At 45.3% G+C, this 20,989-nt stretch overlaps 1 protein-coding gene across 3 annotated transcripts in view; it reads right to left on the bottom strand.

Annotated features, from left to right (window-relative positions):
• The window catches only part of clmpa (CXADR like membrane protein a), a 178,843-nt gene that overhangs the window by 111,836 nt on the left and 46,018 nt on the right, over positions 1–20,989 (bottom strand). The window contains exon 2 of one of the 3 annotated variants that reach the window (XM_014197817.2): positions 18,266–18,416. The exons of the other annotated variants lie outside the window; for them this stretch is intronic. The gene's annotated coding sequence lies outside the window, so the exon portion shown is untranslated. The remainder of the gene's footprint in view (positions 1–18,265; positions 18,417–20,989) is intronic. 3 annotated transcript variants of the gene reach the window in all.

The following is a 20,989-nucleotide window of genomic DNA, read 5'->3' as shown; positions in this document are numbered from 1 at the left end:
TGTATCTTTGTAGTGAATGGGTGTATTGATACACCATCCAATAACTTCACCATGCTCAAAGGGATATTCAGTGTCTGCTTTTTTTACTTTTACACATCTACCAATCGGTGCCCATCTTTGCGAGGCATTGAAAAACCTCCTTGGTCTTTGTGGTTGAATCTGTGCTTGAAATTCACTACTAGAGGGCCCTTACAGATACTTCTGTGTGGGGTACAGAGATGAGGTAGTCATTAAAAATCATGTTAAACACTTATTGATTATTGAGTCCAACTTGTTATGCGATTTGTTAAGCACATTTTTACTCCTGAACTTATTTAGGCTTGCCATAACAAAAGGCTTGAATACTTATTGACTGAAGACATTTCAGCTCTAAAATTGTCAACAACAAAAAAATCCAAATTGACATTATGACTGTTGATCAGTGACACAAAATCAACATTTTATACATTTAATACAGCCTGAAAGAACAAAATGTGGAAAAAGTGAAGGGGGTGAATACATTCTGAAGGCACTGTAGATCACATCAAAGAATATTGCTACTCCAGCTGCTCTCTCTTCATCTGACTACGTTTCCTCTCTTAGTCAGAAAGCATCTGGTATTTGCGGTGGGCTACTCATTTCTCCTAAGTGGAGATTTTCTATTTTTCCCGATCTCACCTGTCCAACTCCTCATTTGAATTCCATGCTGTCACTTGTCCACTCAAGCTGAACATTGTTGTCATCTATCGCCCACCAGATAGTTCCTCAATGAGCTTGACACTTTGATAAACACATTTTCTGACAATGGCTCACCGCTCTTCGTACTTGGCGACTTCAACCTTCCGACGCCTGCCTTGGATTAATTTCTTTCCCTCTCTTTCCTTTCTTTGCCTATTTTGACCTCACCCTTTTCCAGTCCCCTCCCACTCACAAGGCAGGCAATACACTTGACCACATCTTTACTAGAGGCTTCTCGCGTACTAATCTCACTGAAACCCCCCTCCAGGTCTCTGATCACTACTTTGTTTCCTTTTCTGTCTCCCTTTCCTCCAACCCTAGCCACTCAGCCCCTACCCAGATGGTCATGCGTCGTCGCAATCTTCACTCTCTCCTCCCACTACTCTTCCCTCTTCTATTCTATCATCGATCCCTTCTGCTAAATCCTTCTCCTGCCTGTCTCCTGATTCTGCCTCTTTGACCCTACTATCCCCATTTGCCGCATCCTAGGTCTCGCACTGTCCCCTTTCCTCCCAGCCGTCTCGCCCTCCCCTCCTGCTTCGTGGCTGAGTTACTCATTGCGAGCTTACAGAACAGGGCTGCGGGTAGCTGAGCAAAAATGGAGAACTACAATCCGGAGGACCCATCATCCTTTCACTCCTTCCTCTCTATCATCTCTTCCTATGTATCTGCTGCTAACCCCTCTGCATCTAATCCTAGGAAACTATTTTCCATCTTCTCCTCCCTCCTTAATCCTCCATCCCCTCCCTCCTCCCTCTCTGTGGATGACTTTGTTAACCACTTTGAAAAGAAGGTTGACAACATCCACTCCTCATTCACTCAGCCTATTGAGTCCACTTGTCCCACTCACTCAGAACTACCCTACGTCTTGACCTCTTTCTCCCCTCTCTCTCCAGATGAAATCCTGCAACTAGTGAGTTCCGGCTGCCCAGCAACCTGCCCACTCGACCCCATCCACTCCTCCCTTTTCCAGACCATCTCAGGAGACCTTCTCCCATTCCTCACTTCCCTCATCAACTCATCCCTGATCACTGGCTGCAGAGGGGACTTCAAAATGGCCGAGTCGCTCCCCTCCCCACCAACTATTGGCTCCTCTGATGTCAAAAATTACAAACCGGTATCCCTTTAGTTTCTTTCCAAAACATTTGAGAGTGCTGTCTCTGATCAACTCTCTCGCTATCTCTCTCAGAACAATATTCTTGACCCTAACCAGTCAGGCTTCAAGACGGCTCACTCAACTGAGAGTGCTCTGTGACACGGAGGTAATCCGCACTGCCAAAGCTGACTCTCTCTCCCCTGTTCTCATCCTCCTAGAGCTATCCGCTGCCTTCAACACTGTGGAACCATCAGATCCCCCTCTCCACCCTCTAAGGGGCTGGGTGTCTCAGGCCGCTCCTACCAGGTGATGTGGAGAGTGTCTGTGTCTGCACCACGTACTCTCACTACTGGTGTCCCCCAGGGCTCGGTTCTATGCCAACTCCTCTTTTCGCCATACACCAAGTCACTCGGCTCCATCATATCCTCACATTGTCTCTCCTATCACTGCTATGCGGATTACACTCAACTACTTTTCTCCTTCCCCCTTTCTTACACCCAGATGGCGACACGCATCTCTGCGTGCCTGGCAGATATTTCAGTTTGGATGTCGGCCCACCACCTCAAGACGGAGCTGCTCTTCCTCCCGAGGAAGGCCTGCCTGCTCAAAGACCTCTCCATCATGGTTGACAACTCCACGCTGTCTCCTTCCCAGAGTGCAAAGAACCTTGGTGTGACCCTAGACAACACCCTGTCGTTCTCTGCAAATATCAAAGCAGTGACTCGCTCCTGCAGGTTCATGCTTGACAACATCCATAGAGTACGATCCTACCTCATGTAGGAAGCGGCGCAGGTCCTAATCCAGGCACTTGTCACCTCCTGTCTGGACTACTGAAACTTGCTGTCAGCTGGACTCTCCGCTTGTGCCATCAAACCCCTGCAACTTATTCAGAACGCTCAGCCCGCCTGGTGTTCAACCGTCCCAAATTCTCCCATGTCACCCCACTCCTCTGCACACTCCACTGGCGTCCAGTCGAAGCTCGCATCCACTACAAGACCATGGTACTTGCCTACGCAGCAGCAAGAGGAACTGCCCCACCCTACCTTCAGGTTATGCTAAAACCCTACACCTCAACCCGTGCACTCTGTTCTGCCACCTCTGGTCTCTTGGCCCTCCCACCCCTACAGGAGGGCAGCTCCCGCTCAGCCCAGACCAAGCACTTCTCTGTCCTGGCAACCCAATGGTAGAACCATTCCAAAATTCTGAAACCCTACCTCTTCAAAGAGTATCTTAAATAATTCCAAAGCAAGTTTTTCAGGATAAAAAAGAAACAGAATGGAGCTAAGCACAGGCAAAATCCTAGATGAAAACCTGTTTCAGTCTGCTTTCCAACAGACACAGCAGGACAATAACCTAAAACACAATGCCAAATCTACTCTGGAGTTGCTTATCAAGAAGACAGTGAATGTTCCTGAGTGGCCAAGTTAGTGTTGACTGAAATATACATGAAAATCTATGGCAAGACCTGAAAATGGTTGTTTAGCAATGATCAATAACCAATTGGACAGAGCTTGAAGAATATTGAAAAAAAGAATGGACGTTGCACAATCCAGCTGTGGAAAGGTCTTAGAGACTTACCCAGAAAGACTCACAGATTTAATCGTGGCCAAAAGATGCTTCTACAAAGTATTGACTCTGGTGTGTGAATAATTATGTAAATGAGATATTTCTGTATTTAATTTCCCAAAGATTCCTGACATTTCTAAAAACATGTTTCACTTTGCCATTATGGGGTATTGTGTGTAGATGGGTGAGAAAATACATCAATTTAACCCATTTTGAATTCAGGCTGCAAAACAACAAAATGTAGAATAAGTCAAGGGGTATGAATACTTTCTGATGGCACTGTATATGTACATACACACAAATACTCCAACACACGCGCACACACACACACACACACACACACACACTTCTATTCATCCATACACTACATAAATATTCACACACACAGACATCACAACCTCCCCCCCAATCTTTCTCTCCTGCAGCCACTCTGAGCGCACACACACACACACACACACGCACACACAACACACTAACACCAGGGCTGTGAGAACATCGCCCCCCGATCCAATTACAATAAATTATGAAATCATGCTCAGCATGGATAGGAAAAAGCAATGGATCAAAGGCTGCATCCTAAATGGCACCCTATTCCATACGGGCCTTGGTCAAAAGCAGTGCACTATATAGGGAATAGGGTGCAATTTGGGATGCAACACTCTGGGAGCTATGGGGCTGAAGGATCTGGAGCTAGCACACACAGGCTAGGTCAAGGCGATTGAGTCTGCCTGCAGTACCAGATGGGTGGCGTTTGAGTTTTTGGGACTATTCCATTGGTTTCATTGCTTGACAAGGCAAGCTCAATCAATCAAGCACAGCTAAAGTGAAGTATTTTAAAGAAAACAAATATATGTCAAACCCAGGTCTGAGAAACGGGCTAGATTGTTTAGCTTATGCATTCTGCTAGCCCTGGACACAATTTCTAGGTTAGCCTTCCTCGTATCAGGGCGACTATCTCTGAGACGAAGCCATCTTTTTCTAACAATGTTTCTATTTGATGTCTGTGATAAGGGCTTACAAATCATGGACGGGAATGCTGGATTTCACTGGCGAGGGACAGCGGTGAGGGAAGGGTGTCGGGAGGGAGAGGGTGGGTTGTTTGTCAGGGCGACACGGTGGGTTGAAGGTGAGATATGGGCGGAGGAGTAAAAGGTCACATCGTGTAATGTTACACACACATACATGGGGGAGGAGACATTCTTTGAGATTTAAGGACTTTGGGATGAAAAGATGCCTTGTGTGTGTCTGATAAGGGGTATGGAATATGTTCTCAACATAGTTTTTTAGTGTGTTTTGATGAGCAGACACACACATGTATGTATGCATGTAGGCATGCACACTGTACACACACACACACACACATACTCAACAGCTAGTTCATTAGGTACATCACCCCGTTCACGTAAATGGTTCGCGCCTACAGACAGTGAGTCACATGGCCATGGCTTGTTATTTAAAGCAGGCAGACAGGCATCAAGGCATTCAGTTACTGTTCGATTAAACGTTAGAATGGTCATAACGAGTGACCTAAGCGATTTTGATCCTGGTATGATCGTCGGTACCAGGCGCGCCGGATCCAGTACTTCAGAAACGTCCAGCCTCCTGGGCTTTCCACGCATGACAGTGTCTGACAAAAATCATCCAGTCAGCGGCAGTCCTGTGGGCGAAAACAGCTCGTTGATGAGAGAGGTTGAAGGAGAATGGAAAGAATCGTGCAAGCTAACAGGCGGGCCACAAACAGACAAATAACAGCGCAGTACAACAGTGGTCATGGATTGGCTATTGCAGTAGACGACCACACCGGTGTCATGACGTTGCCCTCTTTGGGGATAGCGAGTACCATCCCCGTCTCTCTGCACCATCCCCCTCTCTCTGCACCATCCCCCTCTCTCTCTCACCCCCTACCAACAGGCTCTGTTAGGCAAGTCGTAAATTCCTTGAGGAGTTCTCTCCTCATGGCCAGAGTATAAGAGAGAGTGAGTTTTCATAGAGAGAACAAAGGAACTTCTTCCACATCACAGAACTTGAGAGCTGAACAATATTCATGTTCTGGAGAATGTATAAACGGTCGGTGAAGCAGCCAGCTACGAACTGGTCCATTTTGTACAATTTTGTGAAACTCATGAGAGACAATACAGCCACATTACCATAACTCTGTTTATACAAGAGTCTCAGTTGTGAGGATTGCATCTAATTGTTGTATAAAATGAATGAGTAAAGATGAAACTATTTGTGAAATTATGTAATGTGATTTTAAACTGTTTAATGAAGGAAACTCCAATTCCCTTTGGAGTTTAACTAAATCATTGGCCCGCCCCATGAGCACAGACATTGATCTGGCGTCATGGGACAGCACCTTTCTACTGTTACGAATATAACCCCCACCGGGAGGAGTTCCCTTCAGGCCAGTACCTCATCACAGAGGGAGTTAAGGTTTGAGTAGATTGCTGAATCTTTTAACCATACCACGTGGTTAAACTCTGAGACTATCGATCCGACAGAATAAGAGCTACTCTTCGATACTAATTACTAGTCTGCAGCTAGAAATTATGTACCCGTGAATGCGAAGGCCGACAACCGCCGAAACATCTATTCTATAACAACATTGCTGAATGTTACTCTGAATTATCCATTCTAACCACGGCAGAGAGAGAGAGGGCAGACAAACTCTCCAACAGAAACTATCTTTCCAACAGAGATCACGACGACACAATGAGCGTAAATATATATATTGATTGCAATTATTACGGAATGAGTGAGCGTTCATGTGCAAAGGCTTAGCATTTCAATTGTTAGAATTATCAAGTGTGTAGTGATTCATTTGCGTAATTCCCGCCTTTCTCATTCTACACCCACTTCCCTTTTTTCTACCAAGCCGCCATGCCGGTTTAGCCCACTAGGGCACATCCCCTATCATTTACTTATAACCATATCTACTTTGTTTGTATGTGCATTTCTGTGATTATTTAGTTAGTTAATAAATAAATGATTGAGACAATTGATGTATTGAGGATTCATCGTGAAGACTGGGTTTGTGCAGATAACCAACAATTTACGACGTTTGGAATGAAACTAACGTGAGGTAAAGAATAATTCATTAATTAGAAGACTAATTGATCAGATATTAAAATATCTGAAAGTTATATTAGGAAAATTATAACTTTGTAATCTGAATATTTTCCTTGGTGTCCCGACTTCTTAGTTAATTACATTTACCTGATTAGTTAATCACATAATAATAATTACAGAGAATTGATTTGATAAACTAACAGTCTTCAGTTTAATGATGCCAAAGACACGACACTGGGTTCCACTACTATCAACTAAAAACAAGTAGAAGCAGTTCCAATCGGCACACGATCACCAACACTGGACAACTGAGGAGTGGAAAAACATTGCCTGGAACATGACAGCGAGCTCAGTTTACTTGAGTGGCCTGGTCAGTCCCCAGACCTCAACCCAATTGAGCGTCTTTGGTATGTGATGGAAGGGGATGTTCGCAGCATGAATGCACCGCCATCCAATCTGCAGGAACTGCGTGATGCCGTCGTGTCAGCATGGAATGTTTCTGACACCTTGTAGAATGCCCGAATAAGTCAGGCTGTTCTGGATGCAAAGGAGGGTCCAACCCGGTACTAGGTGGGTGTACCTAATAAACTGACTGTTGAGTGTACATGCACACTGACACGCGCACCCACACAGTTTCCAAAAGTTTGCAACTATAATCACACTGAAAACATCTTTAACTACTGCAGAATTCCAGCCCATCCCAAAACCACCGGTTCACATTGACCCCCCCTTCCCCCCAGCCGTTACCGTGCACTGATGACAATGTGCACTGATGATCCAAGCCACTGAACTGTGTCATTCACCCCAGGCCAAAAAGCCGGATAGGTCCAAATTACCAGAGATCAACATATGTGCATACTACTGCTGATTCCCTCCACAATCCTCTCTGGAACTAACTCAAGTCAGTCAAGTAGCAGAGGGTGAAAGATTTATTTACTGCCCAATGGATCTCTTGGAGACATCCCCTGCTTGGGTGTGGGGTGTGCTGGATACTTCCAGAGAGAGAGTGTGTGTGTGTGTGTGTGTGTGTGTGTGTGTGTGTGTGTGTGTGTGTGTGTGTGTGTGTGTGTGTGTGTGTGTGTGTGTGTGTGTGTGTGTGTGTGTCAGAATACGTTTTTATGGCTGGTTTGGATAAAGAAAACAATGTACACTACCGTTCCAAAGTTTGGGGTCACTTAGAAATGTCCTTATTTTTTTAAGAAAAGCTAATTTTTGTCCATTAAAATAACATCAAGTTGACCAGAAATACAGTGTAGACATTGTTAATGTTGTAAATGACTATTGTAGCTGGAATCCTTGGCCTTCCCTGTGGCTCAGTTGGTAGAGCATGGTGTTTCCAACGCCTGCATGGTGGTTGCAACGCCAGGGTTCTGAGTTCGATTCCCACGGGGGGCCAGTACAAAAAAAAATATGCATGAAATGAAATGTATGCATTCACTGCTGTAAGTCACTCTGGATAAGAGCGTTTGCTAAATGACTTAAGTGAAGTGGATTATATTTTATGGAATATCTAGATTATCAGCAACCATCACTCCTGTGTTCCAATGGCATGTTGTGTTTTCTAATCCAAGTTAATCATTTTAAAAGGCTAATTGATCATTAGAAAACCCTTTTGCAATTATGTTAGCACAGCTGTTATGATTAAAGAAGCAATAAAACTGGCTTTCTTTAGACTGGATGAGTATCTGGAGCATCAGCATTTGTGGGTTCGATTACAGGCTCAAAATGGCCAGAAACAAAGAACTTTCTTCTGAAAATCGTAAGTCTTTTCTCGTTCTGAAAAATGAATTCTATTCCATGCGGGAAATTGCCAAGAAACTGAAGGTCTCGTACAACGCTGTGTACTACTCCCTTCACAGAACAGCTCAAACTGGTTCTAACCAGAATAGAAAGAGGAGTGGGAGGCCCCGGTGCACAACTGAGCAAGAGGACAAGTACATTAGAGTGTCTAGTTTGAGAAACAGACGCCTCACAAGTCCTCAACTGGCAGCTTCATTAAATAGTACCCGCAAACACCAGTCTCAACGTCAACAGTGAAGAGGCGACTCCGGGATGCTGGCCTTCTAGGCAGAGTTGCAAAGAAAAAGCCATATCTCAGACTGGCCAATAAAAAGAAAAAATTAAGATGGGCAAAAGAACACAGACACTGGACAGAGGAACTTTGCCTAGAAGGCCAGCATCCCGGAGTCGCCTCTTCACTGTTGACGTTGAGACAGGTGTTTTGCGGGTACTATTTAATGAAGCTGCCAGTTGAGGACTTGTGAGGCGCCTATGTAGATATTCCATAAAAAATCTGCCATTTCCAGCTATAATAGTAATTTACAACATTAACAATGTCTACATTGTATTTCTGATTTAATGGACAAAGAAATTGCTTTTCTTTCAAAAACAAGGACATTTCTAAGTGACCCCAAACTTTTGAATGGTAGTGTACTGTATATATTCTACTAAAATGGACAATACAGTACTTAAATTGATTGTATGTATTTATTGTTCTATTTATTTCCATTACATTTGTGCTGATGGTGTAGGCTACCACTCATATCCATGTGTCTGTGGCAGAAAGTAGTCAACAACAACAGAGACGCTTGAATGTGTGGTTCAAATGTTCAAAAGTTCAAAGGTCATTACGCGTACGATAACCTATTGCCCTCAGGTCATTGGCTGTGTCCTTCCACTCTTTTTTACTACGAACAAAACATCCTAATGTCGCTACCGTTATACTTGTATATGTCATTACTGTTATTCCCTTATATAAAATGTCAAGCGCTATACTGTGATGAAGACACAATGTCCTCCTCACATTGTTATCTGGTCTTGAGCTGACTCAGTGCTGGCATGTTATTTTAATTGGACACAGTGAATGGGAGTGTCATTTCTGAATGACAGTGGCAGGAACCACAATGGCAGAAGAGCCTTAAGACAACACAGACACCGAAAATTCATAAAAAGCTGATGTCTTCAAAGGATTCTGACAACCGCTCAATAAAAAGGGTGAGAGAAAAGTCAGCAAACAACCCATCAGTATAGGGAAAAGCAAGAAGGAGATGAGTAAGGAAAAAGAAAAGAAGGAAACAAAAGCAGGTATTGTCTTCCTGACAGAGAAGCTTGCTCATCGTGCTACATTTTTGTATGGCAACACAATTGAGTGACATATTTAGTGACTGTAAATAGTTTAGATATTTAGGATACATGTTTCATTACTATGGCAAAAACTACATTGTTTCAAGTTCACTACTTAAATGACAGAGGAGTATCTTGCTTGCTCATTGGGCTTAATTCCAAGCAAAATCCATATTCTGACCAGGCTACATTGGGGAGATGGTGATTCATTGTCCAAAAATCCCAAACCACCAGAAACACTTTTAGAAGTCACGGCATCTGTGTGTGTGTAAGTCTGCCTGTGTGCGCTAGTGTGTGACAGACCACATTCCAATGAAGTGTGTGAGGTCAGTGTTTAGATTATAGCAAGACCAGAGTCTGAGGGAGATGTCTCGAAGTGGCACCATAGCAACAAAACAACTAAAATAGTATGAAAATGTATCCACTCACTTTTGTACATTGCTTTGGATATGAGCTTCTGCTAAATGACAAATGTAAATGTAACCCCTGCTTTATGGAGACCCTCTTCCCCACGCTACACAATCAATCCCCTTATCTCTTCTCCTTTTCTATACCCCTCCTCACCTTATCCTCCTCTCCTGTGCTTGGCTCTTCCCTTCTCTCAGGTTCTCCCCTCTCTCCTCTCCTCTCTTCTCCTCTCTGTTCTTCCACAATAACCCTCTCCTTTCTTTCCTTTTTTCAATCTCTCTTTTCCTTTTCTTGCCCTCCATTCAGTTCCTCTTCTCATGTCACCTTCTGTTGACTTATGGAGGTATGATGAGGGCCATCTGTTAAACCAGTGTTCCTCAACACATTCTGTACCAGGTACAGGCGAGCTATGGTCCTCAGGGACTCGGTGGATTAAAGGACTGACTGAATCTTTTAGTTATGATTTGATGGACCACTTCTGAGCAGCTGACCTGGATTTAAGAAACACAGTGTTTTCATTTTCTGTAGCAGTCAGAAATGTTAATGAGGGGATGGAAACTATTGTCCTTCAAGAGGATAGTTTTACTATCTGATACCATACTGTGCTAACATTGAACAGTACTAATCACTGTATAGCAAGTGAGTCAATATTCTGCAAAATTATCATTTGAATGCCAATGTATTCGTTAGCTGACAAAGTCACGAAAACAATGTGCGCGATCCAATAGGGAAGAAGTCAGTGTGTTGTTGTGATTCTGGAGCATAGTAAATAATCAACACAAGAACGTAACAATTGTTTTCCCCCAGCGCTACTCAGAGCTCTCAGTGTACCTTGATTTGAAAAATGTACTTTGCAAGAAATGACTGAAACACATAGCTGCATAAATTTAAAAATCAAGGTCAGAATATTTATTTTTAAAACAGCTCAGGTAATTTATCTATTACTTGCCAAGCAACATTTTAGCATATGACCTCTGAAATCACAAACAACAGACAGCATTGCAACTCTTGGGCCGATCGTGACACTGATTTTAAGTCGCAGGCAGGGCTACGTCATCACACGAGCGTGAGTCCGACACCTCAGCTACATTAACTTTATTCTTTCAATTCTGTCTTCATCACATAAGCAAACTTCCTGGATTCCTTAGGACTCCTTGTGTCTCAAGGCCATAGATGGGTTAGCTAACAAAGTCACAAAAATGATGTGCGTGATCCAATAGGGAAGAAGTCAGTGTGTTGTTGTGATTCTGGATGGCCAGATGGCAGCTTCTTGTCATTTTTGCTAGCTATGTGGGGAATCGTAGGTGGCTTGTTTCAGCTAGTTTTTTAAAATCTTGTTCTTGATAACATGTCTTGTTTTGAGGTGTTTTGACTGATGTCATGTCTATGCTAATATGGCAAAAATTCGCTAGCTACCTAACCAACAAATGTAACAATGTATTTGAGAGACAACAAGTGTTCACTGTGCAAATGAATTTATGTTTTCAACAAACATTGGAGACAAAATATAGCTTACATGTTGTCAACAATCTAAGCCAGACCAGTCTGTTTTGCCCCATAGTTGCGCACTCAACGGTTTTGTTGCTAAACAACCAACCAGTCTATAAAGGTTGTTATGTCTCTAAAACTCTTTCATAAAAGAAAGAGGGAAGGAAGGATGAGAACGAGGGAGGGGAGTGCTGACAGCCGAGAGATGGGCTTTGATCATGATTGATCTCTACAACATTTAGCGTTCACACAAGACACACTCCTCCGCACACACTCCTCCGCACACACACTCCTCCTCCACACACACTCCTCCGCACACACACTCCTCCGCGCACACTCCTCCGCACACACACTCCTCTCCGCACACACTCCTCTGCACACACACTCCTCCGCACACACACTCCTCCGCACACACTCCTCTGCACACACACTCCTCCGCACACACTCCTCTGCACACACACTCCTCTGCACAGACACTCCTCTGCACACACTCCTCCGCACACACTCCTCTGCACACACACTCCTCCTCCATACACACTCCTCCGCACACACTCCTCCGCACACACCCTTCTGCACAAACACTCCTCTGCACACACACTCCTCTGCACAGACACTCCTCTGCACACACTCCTCCGCACACACTCATCCGCACACACTCCTCTGCACACACACTCCTCTGCACACACACTCCTCCACACACACTCCTCCGCACACATACTGGCAGGGGACACGGACGTAACTGTGTGACGCACACAGCCCTGATAACACCCAACAACTCACAGCAGAACCCATAATCTAAATCTCAAACTTTTCAAACCATATTCAAAGAGGTTACATTTCGAAATACAACTTAAGGACTTAACCATGTAACATTTCTTTGGTGACATTGCCATCTGATTGTGTCCAATGAATCTGTTCAACTGCTAATAATGTAGTTTGGCATGGTATCCAGCTGTAAGGCTTGTTTAGCATTCACTAGATTTAATGAGGACAACAGTGACATGTAATTCCCCTGCACTGCAGATGGACTGACATCATCATCATCCTCATCATGTGCTGAGGCTGTCTTAATGTGAACACTGTAATCATCAGCTGCTGCAGCAGCATCATCAGCCCCATTGGTATAGTGGTGGAGGTACAGCAGTCATGGTCTAGTCATGGTGCTATCATCAACGGTCACATAACCAAGTTTGTTCTTGTCATGGGTCAAGATGAAGGCAACGAAGGCCCCCTTATGCGTTGACTATCCATCGAAGAGTGCAGCTTGGGGGAGATGATTTGTACCCAATCGTAAGCAAGCTTGATTGTATGGTCCAGGGGTAAATTACATTACTTTTCATCCAATCTCAATCAAGCTTGATAGTAAGAAATGGGCGCATAACCACTCCAAACGTAAGAGTTATTTACGGGGTGATTGACATGACCCAATTGTAGCCCAATCATAGCTCCAGCATGATAGTGATATAAGAAGTAATTGACACTACTTCCACCCAATCCCAGCTTGGCTCAATAGCAAGGTTAGGGAGCTCACTTCTTAGCCTCAACCTTGCATGTTAGCACCATAAAAGGTGATTGACATGACTTCTACCCTATCACAGCCTAGCTTAAAGTCAAACCGAATCATAACCTCTTCCTGTACCTGTGGAGAAGAGAAGAAAACAGGACGTACCCCACAGCCTTGTTGTCGTGCCTCTGTCTGTTTCAGTCAGTATGACTAACACTAACCAATGCAGGGACGTTGGCCTGCGCCCAGGGTGCCATTTGAGATTGGCACAGTCAGTGGCATGTTCACGAGCCGAGTTTGATACGAGGTGAAAAACATGCAACGACTCTGCTTGAAGCAGGACGCTGCTTGAAGCGCACGGTGCCGCACATCTCCCAGCCACCAGGGTGGTAATAATACATCTCCACAAAGAAGATGAATAAGCGTGATTTAGAATAATGAGGTATTAGGGAATATTATGCCTCCTGAGAACAGAGGGAAAATACCAAATGACTTTGGTTGGTGCTGCCTGCCTCCTAGCCTCCTTCTCCCCTTCAACCACCCAACTCTATGAAAAACTCATCTTCTGTACTCACAAATGTACAATTACAGACTTTTCCACACAGCAAGTTCCTTGTCAAACAAATCTGTGTGGGGCTCACTGTGCAGAATAATTGGTTGTAATAGCTTTGCTTGTTTTGAAGGGCCGATACGCTATTTCCAGCTCTGACATGAGATCAAATGGACGTGAATTCAAAGGAAAACAGAGGAGCGCTTTCTCAGAACAAAGAGAACAAATTTGACACATGCCGGTCTCTTTGAGTTGGAGGTAATGGAGTGGGAAGACAATAGAAATGGGAAATCCGTATGCCAGGGAAGTATGGAGAGCAGCACCGAGCAGGATCTAGGCCAATAGAGAATACTGTAGTCTGACCTGAAACCAACTTTCAACCTCATCGAGACCAATGAGATGACAGCAAAAATAGACTGGGGTTTGGCACCGGAATTGGACCGGAATCGGACAACTGTGTTTGAGAGTACGGACGGATGCATTTGGGTTTGGGACTGTATAGGGACTATATTATGTTTTGATACGGCTACTGGGTATGGGGATAAACCCTTAGATCAACCACAATACTAGGAAGTCACAATAGCAAACCTGGTCCAGAAATGCAATGATATTGGCCAGATATTCCCTATAGTACAATAGCAGTGTGGAGCTTTGTCAATGACAGCCAAAATGGTGGTGAATTGTTGTGTGTCTAAGCCTAAACTCAGTGGAGATTCAGATTATTCATATGGATATGATCCCCTTATTCAACCATTCAGGAAGTAATATGTTGCTGATTGTGAGGTACTTGAGTAGTGACCTGACACATGGAAAAGGCTAGTTGACCCTTTACTCTTATCATCTATGATAAGCGGGGACTGTGAAGCAACACAAACATTGGCATACACACACACACACACACACACACACACACACACACACACACACACACACACACACACACACACACACACACACACACACACACACACACACACGATAACATACAGTTGAAGTCGGAAGTTTACATACACTTAGGTTGGAGTCATTAAAACTTGTTTTTCAACCACTTCACACATTTCCTGTTAACAAACGATCGTTTTGGCAAGTTGATTAGGACATCTACTTTGTGCATGACACATGTAATTTTTCCAACAATTGTTTACAGACAGATTATTTCACTTATAATTCACTGTATCACAATTCCAGTGGGTAAGAAGTTTACATACACTAAGTTGACTGTGCCTTTCAACAGCTTGGAAAATTCCAGAAAATGATGTCATGGCTTTAGAAGCTTCTGATAGGCTAATTGACATAATTTGAGTCAATTGGAGGTGTACCTGTGGATGTTTTTCAAGGCCTACCTTCAAACTCAGTGCCTCTTTGCTTGACATCATGGGAAAATCAAAATAAATCAGCCAAGACCTCAGAAACAAATTGTAGACCTCCACAAGTCTGGTTCATCCTTGGGAGCAATTTCCAAACGCCTGAAGTTACCACGTTCATCTGTACAAACAATAGTACGCAAGTATAAACACCATGGGACCACGCAACCGTCATACCGCTCAGGAAGGAGACGCGTTCTGTCTCCTAGAGATGAACTTACCTTGGTGCGAAAAGTGAAAATCAATCCCAGAACAACAGCAAAGGACCTTTTGAAGATGCTGGAGGAAACAGGTACAAAGTATCTATATCTACAGTAAAACGAGTCCTATATCGACATAACCTGAAAGGCAGCTCAGCAAGGAAGAAGCCACTGCTCCAAAACCACCATAAAAATGCCAGACTATGGTTTGCAACTGCACATGGGGACAAAGATCGTACTTTTTGGAGAAATGTCCTCTGGTCTGATGAAAGAAAAATAGAACTGTTTGGCCATAATGACCGTCGTTGTGTTTGGAGGAAAAACGGGGAGGCTGCAAGCCGAAGAACACCATCCCAACAGTGAAGCACGGGGGTGGGAGCATCATGTTGTGAGGGTGCTTTGCTGCAGGAGGGACTGGTGCACTTCACAAAATAGATGGCATCATGAGGAGAGAAAATTATGTGGATATATTGAAGCAACATCTCAAGACATCAGTCAGGAAGTTAAAGCTTGGTCACAAATGGGTCTTCCAAATGGACAATGGCCCCAAGCATTCTTCCAAAGTTGTGGCAAAATGGCTTAAGGACAACAAAGTCAAGGTATTGGAGTGGCCATCACCAAGCCCTGACCTCAATCCTATAGAAGATTTGTGGGCAGAACTGAAAAAGCGTGTGCGAGCAAGGAGGGCCTACAAACCTGACTCAGTTACACCAGCTCTGTCAGGAGGAATGGGCCAAAATTCACCCAACTTATTGTGGGAAGCTTGTGGAAGGCTACCCGAAACGTTTGACCCAAGTTAGACAATTTTAAGGCAATGCTACCAAATACTAATTGAGTGTATGTAAACTTCTGACCCACTGGGAATGTGATGAAAGAAATAAAAGCTGAAATAAATCATTCTCTCTACTATTATTCTGACATTTCACATTCTTAAAATAAAGTGGTGATCCTAACTGACCTAAAAATGGGAATTCTTACTAAGATTAAACATCAGAAATTGTGAAAACCTGAGTTTAAATGTATTTGGCCAAGGTGTATGTAAACTTCCGACTTCAACTGTACGCACTATACATACACATGGATTTAGTACTGTACATATGTGGTAGTGGTGGTGTAGGGGCCTGAGGGCACACAGTGTGTTGTGAAATCTGTGAATGTATTGTAATGGGAAGAGTAATGGGGATCTATAATAAATACAAATTCAGTTAATTAATGTTTGGAGTGGAACAAAACAAAGCAAATCCTGCCTCACTGACATTCATGGATCCCCTCCCTAGCCCCACTTTATGGGAATACTCTCTTAGTGCTCACAGTTCTGCATTTGTCTTCTACGCCAGCGTCCAGCCCTGCCCTTCCTCTTCTTTTCTATTCTCCTCTGTCTGCCTCCCCTCTCTCCTTCACCCATCCACTCATCACCCCTTTCCCTCTTCTCCTCCCTCCTCTCTACCTCTCCTCTGTCTGCCTCCCCTCTCTCCTTCACCCATCCACTCATCACCCCTTTCTCTCGTCTCCTCCCTCCTCTCTACCTCTCCTCTGTCTGCCTCCCCTCTCTCCTTCACCCATCCACTCATCACCCCTTTCCCTCTTCTCCTCCCTCCTCTCTACCTCTCCTCTGTCTTTCTCCCCTCTCTCCTTCACCCATCCACTCATCACCCCCTTCCCTCTTCTCCTCCCTCCTCTCTACCTCTCCTCTGTCTTTCTCCCCTCTCTCCTTCACCCATCCACTCATCACCCCCTTCCCTCTTCTCCTCCCTCCTCTCTACCTCTCCTCTGTCTTTCTCCCCTCTCTCCATCACCCGTCCACCCATCACCCCCTTCCCTCTTCTCCTCCCTCCTCTTCTCTCCTCTGCCTCCCCTCTTCTCTCCCCTGCTCCATTCTCCTCTCACCTATGTCTAGCCCTTCCTGTCCTCCAACTTCTCTCTGTATGGTGAGTTATAGGGCCATGGATCTGCCTGTTTCCAGGCCACAGCACTCCTGCTTGCCCCGCTGGCCTTCCTTTATTAGACTCACCCCACCACTGTAAATTCCACCAGACCAAATCCCTACTAATGTTTGATTCATACCTCGAAGCAAAGGTCAAGTTATCCTCTCCTCAATAATTCAAGACAGCTGCTTTTCTAAAAAAAAAACAGGACATATATTAGCAGGGGTGGAATAGAAGCCAAAGACACTCAATAAGCCACCTACTCAAGAACTGCCAATGCTTCTGTTTTTTCTCTCTCTGCACATTTCCTGGCAGCCCTTCAGTTGAAACAAAACCACCAGTCATAGTCTGTGCTGCATTGCAGTCTAGAGCCCAACTCACGGAGAGAAAGCCGAGTAGAGGTAGGGTGTGACTGAAAGTAAGAAAATAACAGTGGTATGGGAGCAGTGTGTCTGTCTGTGAGAGTACGAGTGCACACGCATGTGTATCCATGTGCCCATGTGTGTGTGTTGAGCGATTTACGGCATACACTGAACGCAGAGGAGAGCCCATGCAGTGGAGCCCAGTACAGCTGGTGACAGGGTGATGGTGTGTGAAAGAGAGGTTTGACTCTCTGCCAGGTTAGTGCTGTCTCATGTACACCGCGATTAATGCCTATGGTACACAGGGCTAGGCATCATTCAAAATACAGGCACATCACAGTGTTTGGTGTCAGACAACCAAAGCAAGGACAGCAGGTAGCTTAGCGGTTAAGATCGTTGGGCCAGTAACCGAAAGTTCGCTTGTTTGAGTCCCGAGCCAACTAGGTGAAAATCTGTCAATGTGCCATTAAGCAAGGCACTTAACCCTAATTGCTCCTGTAAGTTGCTCTGGATCAAAAAAGTGTCTGCTAAATAACTAAAATGTCAATGCAAGGGATGACTTTCACTTCACAGGAATACATGCCTATACCAACCCTACAAACATCTTGTTTGTGAGTGAATGCATCCAAATGACAGGTTTCTCCCCCTCACAGCAAGAACCTATCCCGCACACAGGGCTCCATCTGTACACACTCTGTTGGCGGGTAGTCCTTTTCCCTCCAGCTGGGACTACACTATGGATACATTCCAAATGGCACCCACAATGCACCACTTTTACGGCTCTGGTCAAAAGTAGTGCACTACATAGGGGATAGGGTGCCATTTGTGACCTAACCTGAGGGTTTTCTAAGGGCCGCTGCTCTCGCTCTGAGTGTGTAAATACTGCACATCACCTTGTATTTTAATCAGGCAGCGGAGATTGATGCTCACGGGCCGTCATGTTAAAGGTGGGCATCCATCAAATATGCCCCCAGCGTTTCACTCCTGTCAGCAGGGCTGGAGGGAGACACACTGCCACCTCGGGTTGAGTTAGGAGATCCCCACCTAAGCATTATACAGTGGACACACACACACACACCAGCATTGAGACATCAACATAAACACACACATGCATGCACACACGCATATACACACTGTCACGTCCCGACCCTTGTAAGAGGTCATTTTCCATAGTAGTGTGGTCAGGGCGTGACAGGGGGGTGTTTTGGGTGTTTTTTTGGTTTTCTGTTTCATTGTGGGTTTTTCTAGATTTCCATTTCTATGTTTTTGTTTTCTATGTTTTGGCCAGGTATGGTTTCCAATCAGAGGCAGCTGTCTATCGTTGTCTCTGATTGGAAGCCATACTTAGGCAGCCTGTTTTTCATGTGTGGGTAGTTGTTTTCCGTCTTGTGAAGTGTACCTTACGGAGCTGTTGTCGGTCGTTTGTTGTTTTGTTGAAGTGGTTTTTCATTAAAGAAAAGAATGAGCACTATACAGGCTGCGTCTTGGTCTCCTTTAGACGACCCACGTTACAGAACTACCCACCATGACTGGATCAAGCGGCGTGCCCGGGCAGAAATGGACACCTGGTCACATACGGAGTGGATGGAGAGGAGGAACTGGACTTGGGGCCGGGTAATCGATAGATATCGGAGCCTACCTTGGAAAAACGAGAGGCAGCCCCAAAAAAGAATTGGGGGGGGGGGGCACACGGGTAGTTTGGCTGGGCCAGGGGTGAGGCCTGAGTCAACTACCCATGCTTTTTGTGGTAAGCATGTGCCTGCCTCTCGCACTTTCTCTCCAGTGCGCCTCCATAGCACAGTATGTCCTGTGCCTGCTCCTCGCACTCTCCCTCCAGCGTGCCTCCAGAATCCAGTACGTCCTGTGCCTGTTCTTCGCACTCTCCCTCCAGTGCGCATCCATAACCCAGTATGGCCGGTGCCTGCTTTGAGAACTCGGTCCTCAGTGCGTCTCCCCAGTCCGGTGAGACCGGTTCCTGCTCCACGTACAAAGCCTTCAGTGATAATCGATGGTCCGACGCCTGTAGAGATGATCCATGGCACTAAGCCTCTAGTGATGATCCATGGCCTGGAGCCTGTAGGGATATTCCATGGCACGAAGCCTGAAGAGGTAATTCATGGCCCGGAACCTGAAGAAATAATCCTTGGCAAAAAGCCTGGAGGGATTATAAATGGTCCGGAGCCTGTAGGGATAAATCATGGCACGAAGCCTGTAGGAATAATCCATGGCCCGGCACCTGTAGAGATAATCCATGGTAAGAAGCCTCCAGTGATGATCCTTGGCGCGGAACCTGTAGAGATGATCCATGGCTTGGAGCCAGCAGCAACGGTCACTAGTCTGGAACCTATTATGACGCCTCCCAGTCCAGAGCCTCCGGCAACGCTTTTCCGTCCAGAGCCTCCAGCGACACTCCTCAGTTCAGAGCCTCCAGCGACGCTCTTCAGTCCGGAGCCTCCAGCGACGCTCTTCAGTCCGGAGCCTCCAGCGACGCTCTTCAGTCCGGAGCCTCCAGCGACGCTCTTCAGTCCGGAGCCTCCAGCGACGCTCTTCAGTCTGGAGCCTTCAGCGGCGGTCTGCAGCCCGGAGCCTGCAGCCCAGAACCTTCAGTGGCGGCCTGTAGGTCAGAACCTCCAGCGGTGGTCTACTGCACAGAGCTTCCGGTAATGATCTACAGTCCGATTCCTCCTATAATGATCCACAGGCCAGTGTTACAGAAGCGGAGGGATCTGCGGGCAGAACAGGGGTTACGCCCTGAGCCAGAGCCACCTCCGTTGCTGGAGGATCAGAGGGAGAGGAAGGTTCTGGGTGTAGCACATGAGCCTCCATAGACTTTTGTCACCCTCCATACCCTCCCTTTGTGTTTGGGGATGTTTTTGTTGGGTTTTGTTTGGGTGCAGTCGGGGTCTGCACCTTTGGGGGGGGGGTATTGTCACGTCCTGACCCTTGTAAGAGGTCATTTTCCATAGTAGAGTGGTCAGGGCGTGACAAGGGGGTGTTTTGGGTGTTTTTTTGGTTTTCTGTTTCATTGTGGGTTTTCTAGATTTCCATTTCTATGTTTTTGTTTTCTATGTTTTGGCCAGGTATGGTTTCCAATCAGAGGCAGCTGTCTATCGTTGTCTCTGATTGGAAGCCATACTTAGGCAGCCTGTTTTTCATGTGTGGGTAGTTGTTTTCCGTCTTGTGAAGTGTACCTTACGGAGCTGTTGTCGGTCGTTTGTTGTTTTGTTGAAGTGGTTTTTATTAAAGAAAAGAATGAGCACTATACAGGCTGCGTCTTGGTCTCCTTTAGACGACCCACGTTACACATGCGCACACATGCTCACAAACACCCACATAAACAGACACTAACATTAACCTGTTAGGGCTAGGGGGCAGTATTGACACGGCCGGATAAAAAACGTACCCGATTTAATCTGGTTACTACTCCTGCCCAGTAACTAGAATATGCATATAATTATGGGCTTTGGATAGAAAACACCCTAAAGTTTCTAAAACTGTTTGAATGGTGTCTGTGAGTATAACAGAACTCATATGGCAGGCAAAAACCTGAGAAGATTCCTTACAGGAAGTGCCCTCTCTGACAAGATCTTGTTCTTCTTGTCTCTGTTTATTGAAGA

This window comes from Salmo salar, chromosome ssa04, assembly GCF_905237065.1.
Source record: "Salmo salar chromosome ssa04, Ssal_v3.1, whole genome shotgun sequence".
Classification (NCBI taxonomy): domain Eukaryota; kingdom Metazoa; phylum Chordata; class Actinopteri; order Salmoniformes; family Salmonidae; genus Salmo; species Salmo salar.
The sequence above is the reverse complement of the archived record's forward strand: the minus strand, read 5'-3'. Positions and strand labels throughout refer to the sequence as shown.